The sequence below is a fragment of the Euwallacea fornicatus genome, chromosome 4 (genome assembly GCF_040115645.1).
Source record: "Euwallacea fornicatus isolate EFF26 chromosome 4, ASM4011564v1, whole genome shotgun sequence".
Lineage (NCBI taxonomy): Eukaryota > Metazoa > Arthropoda > Insecta > Coleoptera > Curculionidae > Euwallacea > Euwallacea fornicatus.
The window spans coordinates 956,035-971,535 of NC_089544.1; the positions used below are offsets into that span (position 1 = coordinate 956,035).

At 39.0% G+C, this 15,501-nt stretch overlaps 1 protein-coding gene across 3 annotated transcripts in view; it reads right to left on the reverse strand.

The window, feature by feature from the left end:
* LOC136350825 (potassium voltage-gated channel protein Shaw-like) overlaps window positions 1-15,501 on the reverse strand; it is a 90,548-nt gene that overhangs the window by 38,884 nt on the left and 36,163 nt on the right. For 2 of the 3 annotated variants that reach the window (XM_066302912.1, XM_066302915.1), the window contains exon 2: window positions 4,730-4,751. The gene's annotated coding sequence lies outside the window, so the exon portion shown is untranslated. Of the gene's footprint in view, window positions 1-4,370; window positions 4,501-4,729; window positions 4,752-15,501 lie in introns of those variants that run through there. The other variant, XM_066302913.1, reaches the window with a different exon arrangement.

Sequence of the window (15,501 nt, forward strand, 5' to 3'; positions counted from 1 at the left end):
TATCAGCAGTGAGGAGTTCTTGAAGCCGCAAAGAGAAGTGGACGACCAAGCAAACTTGGGCCCGGAGCCATTCGACTCGTAAAATATATTTCCTCCAAAGACTCGTTCAAGAGACCTAAAGAAATAAAAAAGGAAATTCAAGCACAGGGACTACCAGAGGTTTCCACTAAAATCATAAAACGAAGGTTGGATGACCTCGGTCATTTTACACGTCGCCCAAGCAAAAAACCTCTTCTATCCAAGAAGAATTGGATGGCCCGTTTGGAATTTGCTCGTGGACATCTTCATTGGACTGTAAGTGAGTGGAAAAGAATATGTTTCATCGATGAATCCAAGCTCGATATGTTTCGATCAGACAGTATTCACTATGTGAGACGTCCTACTGGTAAAAAGTTAGATCCCAAATATACACTTTCCACTGTTAAGCATGGAGGTAGACTTGTGATGGTTTGGGGGTGTTTTTCGAGGTTCGGAATAGGATCTTTGTATAAAGTTGAAGGCATCATGGATAGATGTTTATGTGTCTATATCCTTGAAAACGTGATGCTACCACATATAGAGGACCATATGCCGATGAAATCAACGTTTCAACAAGATAATGACCCGTAACGCACCTCTAAGGAAGTTTCCAGGCATCAACAAATAGCCGTTTTGAAATGGCCGTCACAGTCTCCCGATCTAAATCCCATCGACAACATGCGGGAATATTTGGATAAACAAATTAGAGACAAAAAGTATTCCAGTAAGGACGAATTTTTCACGGCTTTGGAGGAAAAGTGGAGAGCAATCGATATTACGTATATCGATAAACTTTTACAGTCGATGCCACGAAGATGTCAGGAAGTAATAAAAAAGACTTGTTACGCCACAAAATATTAAGCTTGTTATTACGTAATAGTATAATTTGCTTGCGGTATTTCAGTTGATTCGCTTTAAAATAATTGTTTATATTTGTCTATACAGGGTGGCGCGATAAGAGCGCCTCGGACGATAACGGGTTTATTAATGGTTTTGACGGAAAACTGTTTTTGCACTTATATGTACGACATTATAGGGAACATTTTAAAAATATTGTCATTTATACGGGGTGCGCGAAAAAAGGTACAATGCAAACTTTTTTAAATCTAAACCCTATATTTTTTTAAATATTTGAAATTAGAAGAGAAAATAGTAGAATAACACTCTAAAACAAATACTCATTGAGAAATTTAACGAAACGCAAAAATGCGAGGGTCCAGAAAACATCTTTTTTCTACGTGAAATGAATTAGTTAATTACCGTTTTTTGACCGGCACGTCCTGACAACGGACACTTCTTCAAGTTGAAAATAGATCTCTTGAAATCTGATATACAAGGTGAGCAAAAATATTGACTACATCTTACCCACTTATGATTTAGAATATCTTGCTTAGTTTAAATGGGACGCGTACATTTTTATGTATTCAGTAGAATCACTAGTTAATGCCCTTTCAAGCGTTGCCGATATGTCCCACGCGCTCTTATTGGATCATCCTGTATATTTCTGTCCCCGGACGTTTTAACGATTTTTTTGCAGTAACTCGACGCTTGTGGAAAATCAGAACACGTATTTGTATTTTAAAAGAGGCGGGCACTGAAGAATCATTATTGTATGTTTCGGTTTCAATGAAACTAATAACGGCTGAAGTATCGTGTAAAGCTCGTTTGTCTACACACTTTCGTCCATTACCGCATGTACACACCTTCACATAGTTTTAAAAAACTCGCCATAACAAATATCTTCATTTAAGTTATACATATGTCTCAAGTACCTCTATTTGCACACCTTTCCTCTCAGAACGACTTCAACTGGGCATAGTGCATTAATTGTGCAACCCTTCAGATCTCTTGATTATCTCAATTAGTTTATTCACGTGTTTTACGGGGGTTATTAAGGCGGTTTATAGTACTTATAGCTCACTCCGGACTTGCGGATTCACTAGGGAGCACCTAAAATGCTAATTTTCATTACGTTCCTAAAGTTAAAGGATGGAAGGGTGGACGCGACGGCAAGGCAACAATGGTATGGCGACCCAGCACCATGTCTTGTAATAAGATATTCCTTTATGTAAGTTTCGATTAAATAAGACAATTAGGCTGCAGTTTTGGGATTGAACGACCCAACTCTAATGGCAGCGACGAGTCTAGATTTCAAGAAATTATTATGTTACAATAAATTCCTTCATAAGCGAATTCCGTAATGCCGAATCGCGCAGTTTGCATTTAAATTACATCTTAAGGATAAATAATAAGTAGAGCGTGAATGTAATTCGAAGGAAAGATGTAGACCGCAGAGGAGGTTCGGAGGTATTCAAACTGATTTAGGAATCGCATGTGGTGCCGCGTATTTCGATGAATTATTCTTAATCCGTAACCTCAAGACTTTATTACGTCTTTGTTCCGTAATGTGCGCTTTATTTCATTTAGCTGTGCCAAATCTCCGAATGAACTTTAAGAAAAGTCTTTACGACCAAACACAATGTACTATTCGAGACGTACAAGAAATTGATTCTACTCCCGATTGAATTTTGCCAATAAGTCGCATATTTTCAATTTCCTGCCATGTGAAAAGTTTTGCGATGGTTTTATTAGATGTTCCAGAAATTCACATGTTTTGAGTAATTGCACGTCATGTGTAATCTTTCCTTTCGTTAAACTATTTCTGGTATATCGGACACTTAGGGAAATGGAATTCTCCTAAGAGATGCAAATGCAATGCTAAGCAGTCGTTTAAATTTACCCGACATGCTATGAATCAGAGCTCTTATTAACGCCGCAGTTTGCACCTGCAATTCGAATTTCCTCCAATTTAAATTCAAATTGAGGCTGTGCATTCCTTCCTTTTTACTTTCTTTTCAAAATCGCAGACTGTGCATTTCCAGGTCAGTAATAACCACTCCATACATATAATTTACATTTATTGCCCACTTTTTCTCTCAGAAAGCTACTCTGGTGTAATGCTTTGAAGTTGCCATATTGCAACTGGCTGCAAATTCGAACTCTAGAAATGCCGGTCGGGAACGTTCCAGCAAAGTAAGAAAAGTATGACGTAACCGGCAAAACGCGGATAATGACGTCAAAGGGCTAATTCTTCGATTAAGCCGAGAAAATACTTTCATTTTTGATCTTAACAGTTTAGGATACAGCTCTGGAGCGAAGAGAAAAACCCATTATTAAGAGCTATTTCCTTCGAAATTAAGAGAAATCGCTTCGTTCCAGGGCCAAGCTGCAGCATTGTTAATATCCTGGATTGATTTTTCCACTAACGCGGGCCAACTGCAACATAATGGATCAGTGGCAAAAAATTAAGTAATTTGTATTAATACAGTCCGTGGCGTGTTAGGCTAATTGCTTGGAGAAATTAGACAAAGGAGACACATCAAAAACACCAGTTCTGGAATTTATAGCAGTGAACCATTCAGCGAAAAGTACGAGTTAAATTCATTACCACAAGGAGATTCACGTGGTATCTCGAAGACTGGAACAGTGAGAAAGGGCATCTAATCATAATTTAACTGAATATCATTTAAACGAGATTGATCGGGCTATCCCACGGCCCTCTGCCGCCGGCGCTTGCCGAAAAATGGTCAAGCTCCCACGGCATTTTAAACATGCCGGTAGGTATTTCCGACGCTCTCGGATGGTGAGCGGTTTAGGATAACTAAATGGAACAAAAATCCAAAGTTCCACGACTGTGAGTACACGGTCGGCGAGTGGGCGAATTACCTCCCTTGTTCACAGACACGGGGAGACCCTCCCGATTTAACAGTCGCCCAAGACTGCTCGTCTCATGGGGAGTAAATCGGAGTTGACAATTTCGACGTGGAAATTATCCTAATTTTAAGCGGAGTTAGCGGGTCATAAGGAGCCCGAAAAAATTCGTTTCTCTTGCAATAAGCTTAAAAAGAGAGAAAGTGGGATAGAGAGAAAGAGAGAGAGAGAGAGAGAGAGAGAGAATCTATTGGGAGATTTCATGTAGCTTATATACTGGGCGAGAAATTTTACTCTGTTTTCTTTTTCGTGGTCCATTTGTGGTTATTTCACCACGTTCTCATGTTAAATATGGGATGAAGAGATCGTGTTTTTATCTAGATCGTATCAAACGCCAAAGCAAAAGTTCCTCGTCTCCTTGAGAATTCCTTACGTAAAAGTCTCTTCTTTTTGCCAATGGAGAAATGTGTCGGTATTAATGAAAGTTCAAAAGTAGTTCGCATTGCTGCCACCATTTAAGGGACGAACTCGTTCAGGCATAACTAGTGGGTGATCGACTAACACCAACCAAGAAGTCCCATAAGCCGAAAAAGCATACAAATATCGTTGTTGTTCTAAAAACCAAGAAAGATCTCAACTACCTGCTGTGGGACTTTACGTCCAACGTGGCGTCCTCCGATCGGTACAATTGCTCTGAATATAAGGACATTGTTGCTGGCCGGGAAACTATCGGTAATCTAAACACGTGACCCCACGATTTGCAGCAATAAATATCCTCACAAGTTGCGAAGAAAAACAGTGCAGTTCATTGCAAATGGAGATTTTACCCCCATGTGTTCAACCCTATTTAACATCTTCCTTTAAATATTATTACCTCGTATAATCCAACTAAGACGTCTCGTGCTAATTTTGTGAATGGCAAGTTAGGGCAATTAAGCCGGATATTTGCTGTAATTGGTTCCTGTAAACGTGGCTCTGCTGAAGAGAGGAGGATACCTACTTGCTTTAACCATTCGTCGAACCTGAAATAAAAATAAACTTCAATAATATTTAATTGAAATTGTGCACTCATGATGCATTTCCAAGTTGCACTCGCTATTTTTCAACCCTCTCCCACCCAGGATGATTAACATTCTCTAATCAGTTAATGGCGATGATACCTACATGGTTCAAGTGATGTAATGTTTTGTTGACGTCACAAAATGTAACGATTGAGAATCGCCTTGTGTAAAATCGCATAAATTTAATCTGCTAAAAAAAAATAAAAATATATTTAAATGTCTAAACTATTTTCGATAAAAATTTTAAACAATTTTTTTTGCACAGTTCCCGCCTAATTTGTTGATTTTTTTGTTTGCACATGTACACGATGTCCAGTTTTCGACCCTTTTGCGGGGCGCCTCCGTTATTATTGCAGTTCCAGGGGTTGGAGTTTTCGCATGCTTGTGTCACTTTTTCGCGACAACGCCGGAAATGGGCTCGTTATGGCCCTCTGGGTTTTCGAAATACAGGGCGGGATTGTGCATTTTCGGACACCTACTGTAATTCGGTTATCGCGCAAGTTGCCAACTGGGTAAAAACGGAATCGCACATTTACTATTTTTATGCAGAATCTGGAACTTAGTCTTTATCACATGCAACCACTCTCGAGAAAATGACCAAAGTTGAGATTTCTCAAATGGGACGTCCTGTATGTTAATTGGCAGTTGCGTTCCGCTCACTAAGAGCTTTCCGGACACACATAATAATCGACACTTCGTTTCAAATCTAAGGCTAGAATTTCCATTTTAGTTAGAGTTAGTAGTTAGAGCTTAAGGTTTCATAGGCATCACAAACCAATAACTGTAAAACTGTACTGTGTTGGTCTCGGTCACCTTCCCTTGTATGCCGACGATATAACCGCTATAGGTAACAAGTAATCTTTAAATCCTCATGAACGGTAAATCCCGTGCCCTTAATCTTATAAATGAATTTGTAAAATCTCATAGGAGAGGTAATCCCCTTTTTGATTAAAACGGTGGATATTCCAAGACGAGGAGTTTGTTGCGGGATTTTAAGAGCTGATGGAAACAAAGACTTATTAAGGTGAAGTTTATTAAAATATCGTCGGTTTATTAAACCCTTTAATATACCTTTGACGTTGCTGGCCTTCGTGGACACTTTCGGATTCTGTGCTGCAGCTTGTGAAAGAAAACGTTAGCAGTTGTCTCATTCCCTGTTTAAACTTACTTTTCTCATCTGACACGTCGGAAAAGCACGAGCGAGGGGGGGGGGGGGGGGTAAGCAAGGAAACTTGAAATTAGAGAATTCCCCACGTTGTCACTTGTTCAATATACGAATTCCACGAGAACTGCAATTAATTTCCAAAACGTTTAATTTCCTGAGTGGCACTTTGATGTTTACGTTTCTTTCTGGCAACCGATTGATTTGGGTCGGACAATTTTGGTTAAAAGCTTTTAGAATCCGGCGGAAATGCTTTGAACTGAGAGGATCCCTGAGGCATGTCAGAAGCCATGGCACGTTTCTCTTTTGAAGACATTCGTAAGAAAAAATTATTAAAATATCAATATATTGAAGCTTCAAGGAGCCTCAAGAGAATGAAATGTTGCCCTGGCGCGAATACGAGCGGTTGAACTTAAATTTAAAGCTTTACCCCGATAAGGCTTCGAATACAGCAGCTTTAACCTTTTCGAAACTCCAGAACACATCATTATTCAGGAGTCGAAAACTTAATTAACTTAATTTGATTTTAAAAGGAGATACGCTAAATTTCATCTTTTCATCGCACTTCTTTCATATGATAAAGCAATTCAATGGAAGCATAAATTTGTGTCACCGGCAAAGATGCGTTCTTAGCCAAGTTTGCTTTATCCCTCAGGAAGTTTTCCATGATACGTCTCAACGATCTGTTGAAATAATAAATCTTCTATTTTTTTGTTTGGCGCGTGCGCTATTAAGCAGAAAATGTCCTAAATTGCATTCAAACAACCGCGGTGGGTGAAACGAAAGGTATTTACTTGAAATTCTTGACCAAGGGTTGTTTTAATGTGCAAGCTTAATGCCTTCTGTAGAATAGTTTCCCAGTCCTCTGGAAACTATAACTGAAGGTATTAAACATTGTCACTGAAGTTTTACCGCAATTAAATTGATATACGGGGTGTTTCAGAGTGGTGTGTCATAAATTTAAGGGGCGATTCTATGAGTGATTTCGAGAAAGAAAGTTTATATGAACCTAGGTCCGTTTTCGCTTTCTGTCTGAAATACGGGGTGTTAAGTTTCGCTATATTTTTTGCTGTGTTTTAATAAGTCCGGACCTGCATTAAATATTTTTGTCGCACTTGGTGGGCGTAAGTCAGGCGTAGAAACACATCTTTAAGAGAAAAACGAATATTTAAATGCAAGCAGTGGCGCCTCCAAGGCCATGACCCTGATTTTTTTTTTTGTGAAAAATACGTTACACCGCTGCTTTTTCGAAAAATCAAAGTCATTCTCTTAATCCCAGTTGTTTTGGTTAAAAAAATTGTTTTTAAAATTTTTTTTGCAACATTAAGCGTTTTCAAACAACATACGGATTAGTTAACGTTGTATATTATAATAACGACCAAATTAGTTATAACAATACTTAATTTGTAGCTATTTATTCCGTTTAAACAAACAAAAATTAAATAAGTTGCTGAAAATGCCCTCCGCTAAGAAAACAATTTTGATTTTTTGAAAAAGCAGCGGCGTAACATATTTTTCGCAAAAAAATAATCGGGGTCGTGGCCTTGGGGGCGCAACTGCTCGCATTTAGAAAGTCGTTTTTTCCTTAAAAGATATGTTTCTACACCTAACTTATGCCCACCAAGTTTGATAAAAATATTTAATGCAGGTCCGGACTTATTAAAAAAAATACATATATTTATATAGCAAATTTTGACACCCTGTATTTTAGACAAAAGCGGCAACAGACCTAGGTTCATATAAACTTTTTTCCCCAAAATCAATCATAGAATCGCCCCTTCAATTTATGACAAACTATTCCGAAACGCCCTGTATACTGCGTGACAAAAAAGAAAACACCCCGTAAAACTGGTTTTATTTAAATGATTTTCGGTACGCACGTTTCTCACGCTAAAAAAAATACTTTATACAAAAATTGAACAAGTTTAATAGTCAAAAACCAAAAAAAAAAAAAATTAATAATTTGTCGGCCCTCCGCGGCGTCTTATGCATTCTTGTATGCGTCTAGGCATGGATCTTATGAGGTGATTGATGTCCTCTTGGGGTATCCCATTCCTGGTTAACTGGACAGCATGACATAGCGCCGTTAGGGTTTATGGGGGACGGGGTATATTATGCAACCTTCTACCTGCAATATCTCACACGCGTTCAATCGGTGAAAGGTCTGGAGATCGAGGTGGCCAAGGTAGCAAATTGATCGCTATTGTGTTATGGTTTTTAGGCTCAAACTTTTAGTCTAGTTGATTTAAAATCATTATTGTTATTTAAAAGAATCATCCATGCCTCCGGCTTCGACACACGATGAGAATAATAATTCTAAAGTAATTAAGATTTACAACAAGGAAATTTAATTCCCACTTTTAACTGATTTCGCCTCGGTCTCCCATCAACAGCTTAACAAAGCATTCCAGAATAGTTAATGTCCTCGAAGAGGGTATTTTAAGTAGAGACACGCCTTAAATGTCGCGTCTTTAATGATTTTGTTCGAGAAATTTTAGGGCCTTATTGTGTCAGCGAATTTGCGTTTTGCTTGATTTATTTCGGTCCCACTTCGAAAAACCGTTTATTAAAGAAATGTATTACGAATTTATGTTGGAAATCCAATAATGCCGGGGAAAAATATCTTGAAGATTAAAAAAACACATAGGTTAATGAACGATCGTGAAAATCCCACATAAGGGATAGGGGTTGTTCGACCTTTCCAAAATAATTGCCATTTCCAATTAAGTTTAGGTTTGAAATATGTGTACTCTCAGACCTGCCTGGTGATAGATAATGCCTTCCCAAATACCCTTTGAGTCACTTCAAAATCCACCCTTCGGGTTAGCATGAGCGATCAAGAAACTGAGTTTTCTAATTTAGATACGGATGCGTAACCTCTCAAATAGGCACAGAAGGTTTTTACGATGTTTGGTTTAGGGAATATTTAGTGCCCAAAAAAGGGACTAAACCGTGACCCGCTGCCTGAGATATTTAATGGACAGAAAAAAATATTTTTTGAAGTGAAATAATGGCAATTAAAGAATTTTGATTCAGCCCTCAGATTCGTTAAAGCACTTACCGTAAAATCCTCTTAAAGAATTACATGGGATAATATTTAGAGAACGTGACTTCAATATCATCGGAAATATTAGATTTAGATATTAGCTTTCAGTTGCAACTTGAGTTTATAAAAGGGACCTTAAATTAAGTTTTATTAACTGGAGTATGCCATTAAGAGGCAACCTTATAGCTCCTTAAAACAATTAACGAGGAGAGGGATATTCATTAGCATCCGCCATTGTATAATTTATGTAAGAAAACCGAAATTTTAGGCACCGCACTGGCGTGGTCCAGCGGGCAAAAACGATGCGGTCACTTGCCGTACACGTAGAGGTTATTGCGTTTTCAGTATCATTTAACTATGAATCGGCCGGAAAAACGAAAAGTTCCATTTCCACAAATTAAACAAATTTCCTTATCGAAAATCTCAAACAATGTTCATGCCTTACTGAAATTATTTCTTCTAAACTGGCTTTAATGATTGATGAATTGTACAAATGGAGAATCGATTTATTTCTGATTTTACCGCCCGTTAACTTATCAAATGTGGTTCGAGAAAGCAATCAATTGATATGATAAAGTATGGAAGATATTAATAACTTGGGCCACGCTATACAGGGTGTCCGGAAGTAACGTTGAAATATTTCAGGAAACGATTCTAGAGGTTAAAATAATAAAAAAAAGGTTCTACTAAACGTACCCCGAAAAATACTTCTTAAAGGGGCTAGGACCCCTTAAAGGACCCCTGAAGACGTTTTTTTCGCGATATTTTCAAAACGGTCTGTGTTAAAATTATGGAATTCGGCATACTTTGGTAAGTTGGAATGGGAAAACTTTCTTTGTCTTAATAATTGCAAAATTTAGTCAGGGGCGTCACCTACAAGGGGTCTCCTACGTAAATCTTGCCTTAACTTTTTTGCTAGTCACAATTCTTTATTTTTGAAATCGAATTACTGATTCGCAAATATTTTTCAGCAAAAAAGGTCCTCTTATTTCATCTCGTTAGGACAGACGGAAAAACGGATTTTTATCAATCGACAGGCGATTACAGGGACACGGAAATGTATCCTAATGGACATAGTAGGCATCCTCGTAATAAAAATACTTCTTTATCAACCAGCAATTACAAGACAAATATTAGTAATTATTGCTCATAACAAATGTGGAAAACGGCCCCCGTTCATCTCAATGCATCTTTTGATTCTTTTCCTCATAGAACATCGTATCCGCGTAATCGCGCATCGATTTATAAAAATCAATTTTTCTGGAAAACGGTCTGTCCTAACGAGATGAAACAAGAGGGCCCTTTTACTGAAAAATATTTTCGATTGATTTCAAAAATAAAGAATTGTCGCAAACGAAAAAGGTTGAGGCAAGATTTACGTAAGAGACCCCCTGTAGGTGACGCCCCTGACTAAAATTTGCAATTATTAAGACAAAAAAAGTATTAACGTTCCAACTCATCAAAGTGTATCGAACTTCGTAATTTTGACCCAAACCGTTTTGAAAATGTTGCGAAAAAAACGTCTTCAGGGGTCGTTTAAGGGGTACTAGCCCCTTTAAGAAGCATTTTTCGGGGTATGTTTACGAGAACTTTTTTTGTTATTTTAAGCTCTAGAATCGCCTCCTAAAATATTTCAACGTTATCTCCGGACACCCCGTATAAGAAAAACTGATTATTCCGGTTAACTATAGGCGCAAACGCTCTTATCTGCCACCCCAACGTTTTGGCAATAACAAACTTTCACGTCTGCCCTCCCTTCTCAGGGCACTTCGAATCCGGTCGTTATCACGTTTTTATTGCTTGTATTTCGTTAATCGAGGTTAATGTAGCCATAACAATTTTTTTTGTATATTTTTTGCCTGAATATTTTATACTATTTCACCCCATAAATCCTACTAAATCACATTTTAAAGTAAACTCATAAAATGTTTCCGACACGGGATGCGAACGTTGCTTGCAAATATGACTTCCTTGCAAGTTTTAAAATTTCACCGCCACGTCTAAAGCAATAAAATTCCAGCCAGGTCTTAGGCCCCATGTAATGGTTCTTTTTTTTTCTATTCCAGATGGAAGTTCCCACATTTGACACTCTTCGGCCCAATTGATTGCGGAACCTGAATTGCCCTTTCCGCGGGACAGGAGGGAGCATCGCCAGAAAGGTGAGGTGAGGGGGGAGAGGGGGGGGGGTGAAATATTTTAAATTCAAATTTTTCGCTACATTAGTTCGTTCGACCGACCCACGAACGTAACGTACATGTTGAGTGGTAAAAAGGGCAATACCAGAAGTTTACAGCTGAATTTGGTGACGTCATCTGTGGGAAGATCCTGAAAGTTCTAACGTAATTATGAATTCAGACAGTTTCTTGGCGCACATAACTGGCTAAATTAAATTGATGTGAACTTCGACACTTTCAAAGTAAAATTTTGCGCAGTTTAGAGGAGTAACTTCGAACCATGTCGAGAACTTTAAAATGAATAATGTCAGCCAAACCTTTCATGGAAATCGACCTTTCACTGGTTGTGCTGCTATAATAAATATATATGTATATATATAAAAAAAATCTCTTTGTTTCGCAATAACCCTAACTGTTCACCAGCTAAACCTACATAAATTTAGCACACATTATCTCGCCTTGACACTCGATATACGGTCAGCCCTGGCCTGCAAAATAAATAAAACCTTTATATTGTGGTGGATAAAAGTACTGGCGTTTTGTTAGCCAAGGGCGTGAATATTTACTGAGCAATGATGAATCGAGTAAAGCTACCTCAGAAATATTTCGGGTTTATAATGCGATTGTGGCTCTAACCCACGGAAAATGGTCCTTCCATTCTCGTACAACGTTAAAAATCGCCGCGGCAAGTTTATCTTGCACGTTTTAGGCCCTTCTGCTTCAAATTCAGTCACACAAATTGAACAATCCGATCTCACTCAGGACAACGCGGATATAACTTTTGAACGCTAAATAATTCAGAAAACGGCCATTTATGAACAAATTAGGAAATGTGTAACTTTACGTAACACGAGGGGTTTTGTGGAGCGAGCGAGGCGAAAGCACCAATGCACAAATACAACTATTCAGGCCGAAAAGACCTGCGGATTTCCGAGTTAATCGAAAAAAAACGTGACGTCAGTCCTATATGGAGCATCACTTGAAAAGAAGTAAATAATTTATTCTGCAGAGACATAAAACACAATAAAACGACCTCATGCTTCAGGTGTGCTTGAGAGGAAGCCATCCAGTGCTTCTTCCATTATTTATTGGGGATATGAAAATTTTACTGCCAACAACGTGCCACAAAATGAAATTTCTGAAGTGTAATCAAGATTAGACTCTTCAGGCATGGCTTGGGACTCTTCCATGTGGAAATAAAAATATGCATTTAGATAAGGAGTTTTATAAAACATCGGTTTTTACAATCCTTCGCCGTATCAAAGGCACATTCGGGGACATTCGGGAGGAGGAAATGCTGGAAGCCTTTCGATACTCCCTTCCGACATTCGGTTTTAGCCGGATTTATCTCCATTAAAACAATTTGAAAGAATTACTCTCTTAGTCGAAAACAGAGATCTTCCTTCCATCGAACTTAATAAAACTTTAATGGATCACTTAATGGCGAGCGTCATATTAAGTTAGGCGCTCCTGATGGCCGAAGCAATAAAATCCCGTTTAAGCTTGACCAGTCAACTTCCAGACCTTGGAAGGAACTTGATGCAACGCAATGAAACTTGAAATTTACGGCTGACCATTGTTAATGGCACGTTACATTCGCTGGAAGAGCACCTGCTTGTACAAACACGTTCCCATTATACCTGGGCGACTGCCTGCAAGCTTGTTTGCACTCGCTGATTTAAACGTACGCAGTGAATATTCATTACCTACAATACTTTTGACCGATACAAATGGATGAATAATGGACGGAGATCTGGGAAAACAACTTGTTGACCGTTCTCCTGTTCTATTTGTCCCAGGACTCAATATACGATAAAGGTGTCCCTTAAGCAAATCCTTTAGGCAATTGGGTTACATTCTGCTGAATAAATAATCGACATCATTTGAATTCTCATTAAAGCTAACCGAAAGAGGTTGGAGAGAGGGTTCATTAAAATGCTAGCAGCTTGCGACAGGAATTGCGGAGACAATAAGAAGCGTAATATCAGCTGATTTAAATTTATTATCTGAATTTGCAATGGAGGAAATCATAATCCGGAAAATGGGGTGCGAAGTAGGATTCATGGTTAATTGGAAAACTTATTCCGATCGTTTTTTTTTTTTTTTTGCAGTGATTTTGATTAATAAACGAGTTGCATCTGGAACCTTATGTGCACGAAGTGCTGTACTGTTAAAGTTAAAAGATTCGATTTTTTTTTGTAGTTTTATTGGCATGCGAATATGCCTGGAAAGCAGGTAAAACGAAATCTCGCCTGATTCGTTAAATTGAAGATGTGCGAATTGAATCTTTGACGGAATACTGAATCGATTTCTATCGAAATTATACTTATAACGGCGACTACTCCGTAATTCCGGTAATTACCAATCGTTCGACATCTCGATTATAGCAATTAATGGGTCTGTCGTAAATTTTACTGCTGCTGAAAGTGAAACTTCAATATGCCGGTAAGAACTTATTTAAAAATAAGACTTATGTCGTGTGTTGTGGAGAAAAGAACGAAGTCCCGTAGGACGACTTGGGCCACAAGCTGTTGACCTGCTGGAAGGTTCTTAAAAGACTAAAGACTTAAACAGCTAGAACGTACCGTCATGACTGTCATAAGCCCCTTTCGTCAAACAATTAAAATTAACTTCAACTGGCACCATTTATTACCGATTGTCAGACGAGTCGCATATGGCCCTTCTCGTGACGAAGATCGCCTAACGTTCCTGAGGCACCAAATCGGGCACAAACGAAAACATTCGAAATACACGTGCAGTGCCGCACCATAACTTCGACAAGGTTAATAATTTGGGTTTTTCTTAAGTTATCTAGGGTTTTATTTCTGAGTTGTTACAATTAAGGGCTTACTTACTAACTTAACTAAGAGGATACTTGCGTTCCTTCGCGACACTCCCGACACCTCACCGAATCGTCACCTCGAGAAAAAAGAGAGAACGTCCCAGTTTCTCCAACACCTTAAATGCTACTTTCTGGGGCAATAAACCAGCGGCGTACCCTAACCAGAGACCGATTCCCGATCCGTCATGTGGCCAGCCACATCTGAACATCGTAAACCATCCTTGGTCAGAACCGTTGTCGACTGTCCTTCGACCCTCTTTCCTGGTTCTAACAAAGAGATGCTCGACTTTCTTTTGCTTCATGCGGCTCTCGACCCAGGATAATTACTGGGAAAATTCCAGTAACGCTGCGAACCACATGAACTCAGTGACCATACACATGGGCGTATCATCAGGGTACCTCACTCTTTATTCCCCTAACCTAGCCTAGATTATAGCTACTTTACAATGTACATCCTCCTATTTATATCTAAATTTGGTCAGACGGCAACAATTATACTTATTAATTAATATTTACAAAATATTGCAGCGATCTGACAAACGGATCCTACAATAATGTCGATTTTTTTGCAAAATATTTTAGCGTTAATTCCTATAACAAATCCAATCATATCAATAGTTCAAACGTTGACCTTCGGTAATAATGACCCTTTTCCCGTCTTTCCGCAAAAAAAAATCGACTCCGTGTTGAAAGCACTTTTTCGATTTTTGACCAAATTTCCACTTTTTTCGGGAGAATGGAAGTGCTGCTGCGAAAGCGCGTGCTGCGTCGATCGGAACGGATGATTGTCCGAAGGGGCTAAACCTGGCGAGTACGGCCGGCGGGGGTGGCACGTCCCATTTAACGCTTTCCAAATATTTTTTTTGCTGACTTTCCTACGTGAGGCCGAGCATTATCCTGTTGAAAAATAACTCTATCGTGTCTTTGGGCATACTCCGGTCATTTTCCTCGGCTTTATTTTATCAGTTGTTTTCGGTGTCGATCGCCAGTAACCGTTTCACCAGCAATCCGTAAAGCCCAGCTCCCTTAGTATCCCAGTAAGTACACAGCAGGACCTTCTTTCCATGGATATTGTGTGCTGGTTGTGATGTTGGCTGGATCTCCCCATGATTTTTTGACTGTTGGGTTGTCAAAAATAAATCCACTTCTCATCAGCTGTGATAGCTCGATGTAAAAAACCCTTTCGTTTCTGCCCGGCAGGCAAAACTTCACAAAGGGTTTTTCGCTTTTCAATATACACGTATATGGCGCCCATTTTCCTTCCTTCCGACCCTTTTCCGATGCATGCAGACGTTCGAAAAGGGTGGGTCGGGCGGCATTCAAGATTTCTGCCAATTCTTCCAATGTTTCAGTGGGATCCTCGTGCAATAATTCTTGCAAATCAGCGAATTCAAATTGCTTAGGCTGTCCTGGTCGCTGCCCGTCTTTTATGTCAAAATCGTCACTCTTAAAACGGTTAAATCATCGTTCACAACCTCTTTATGATG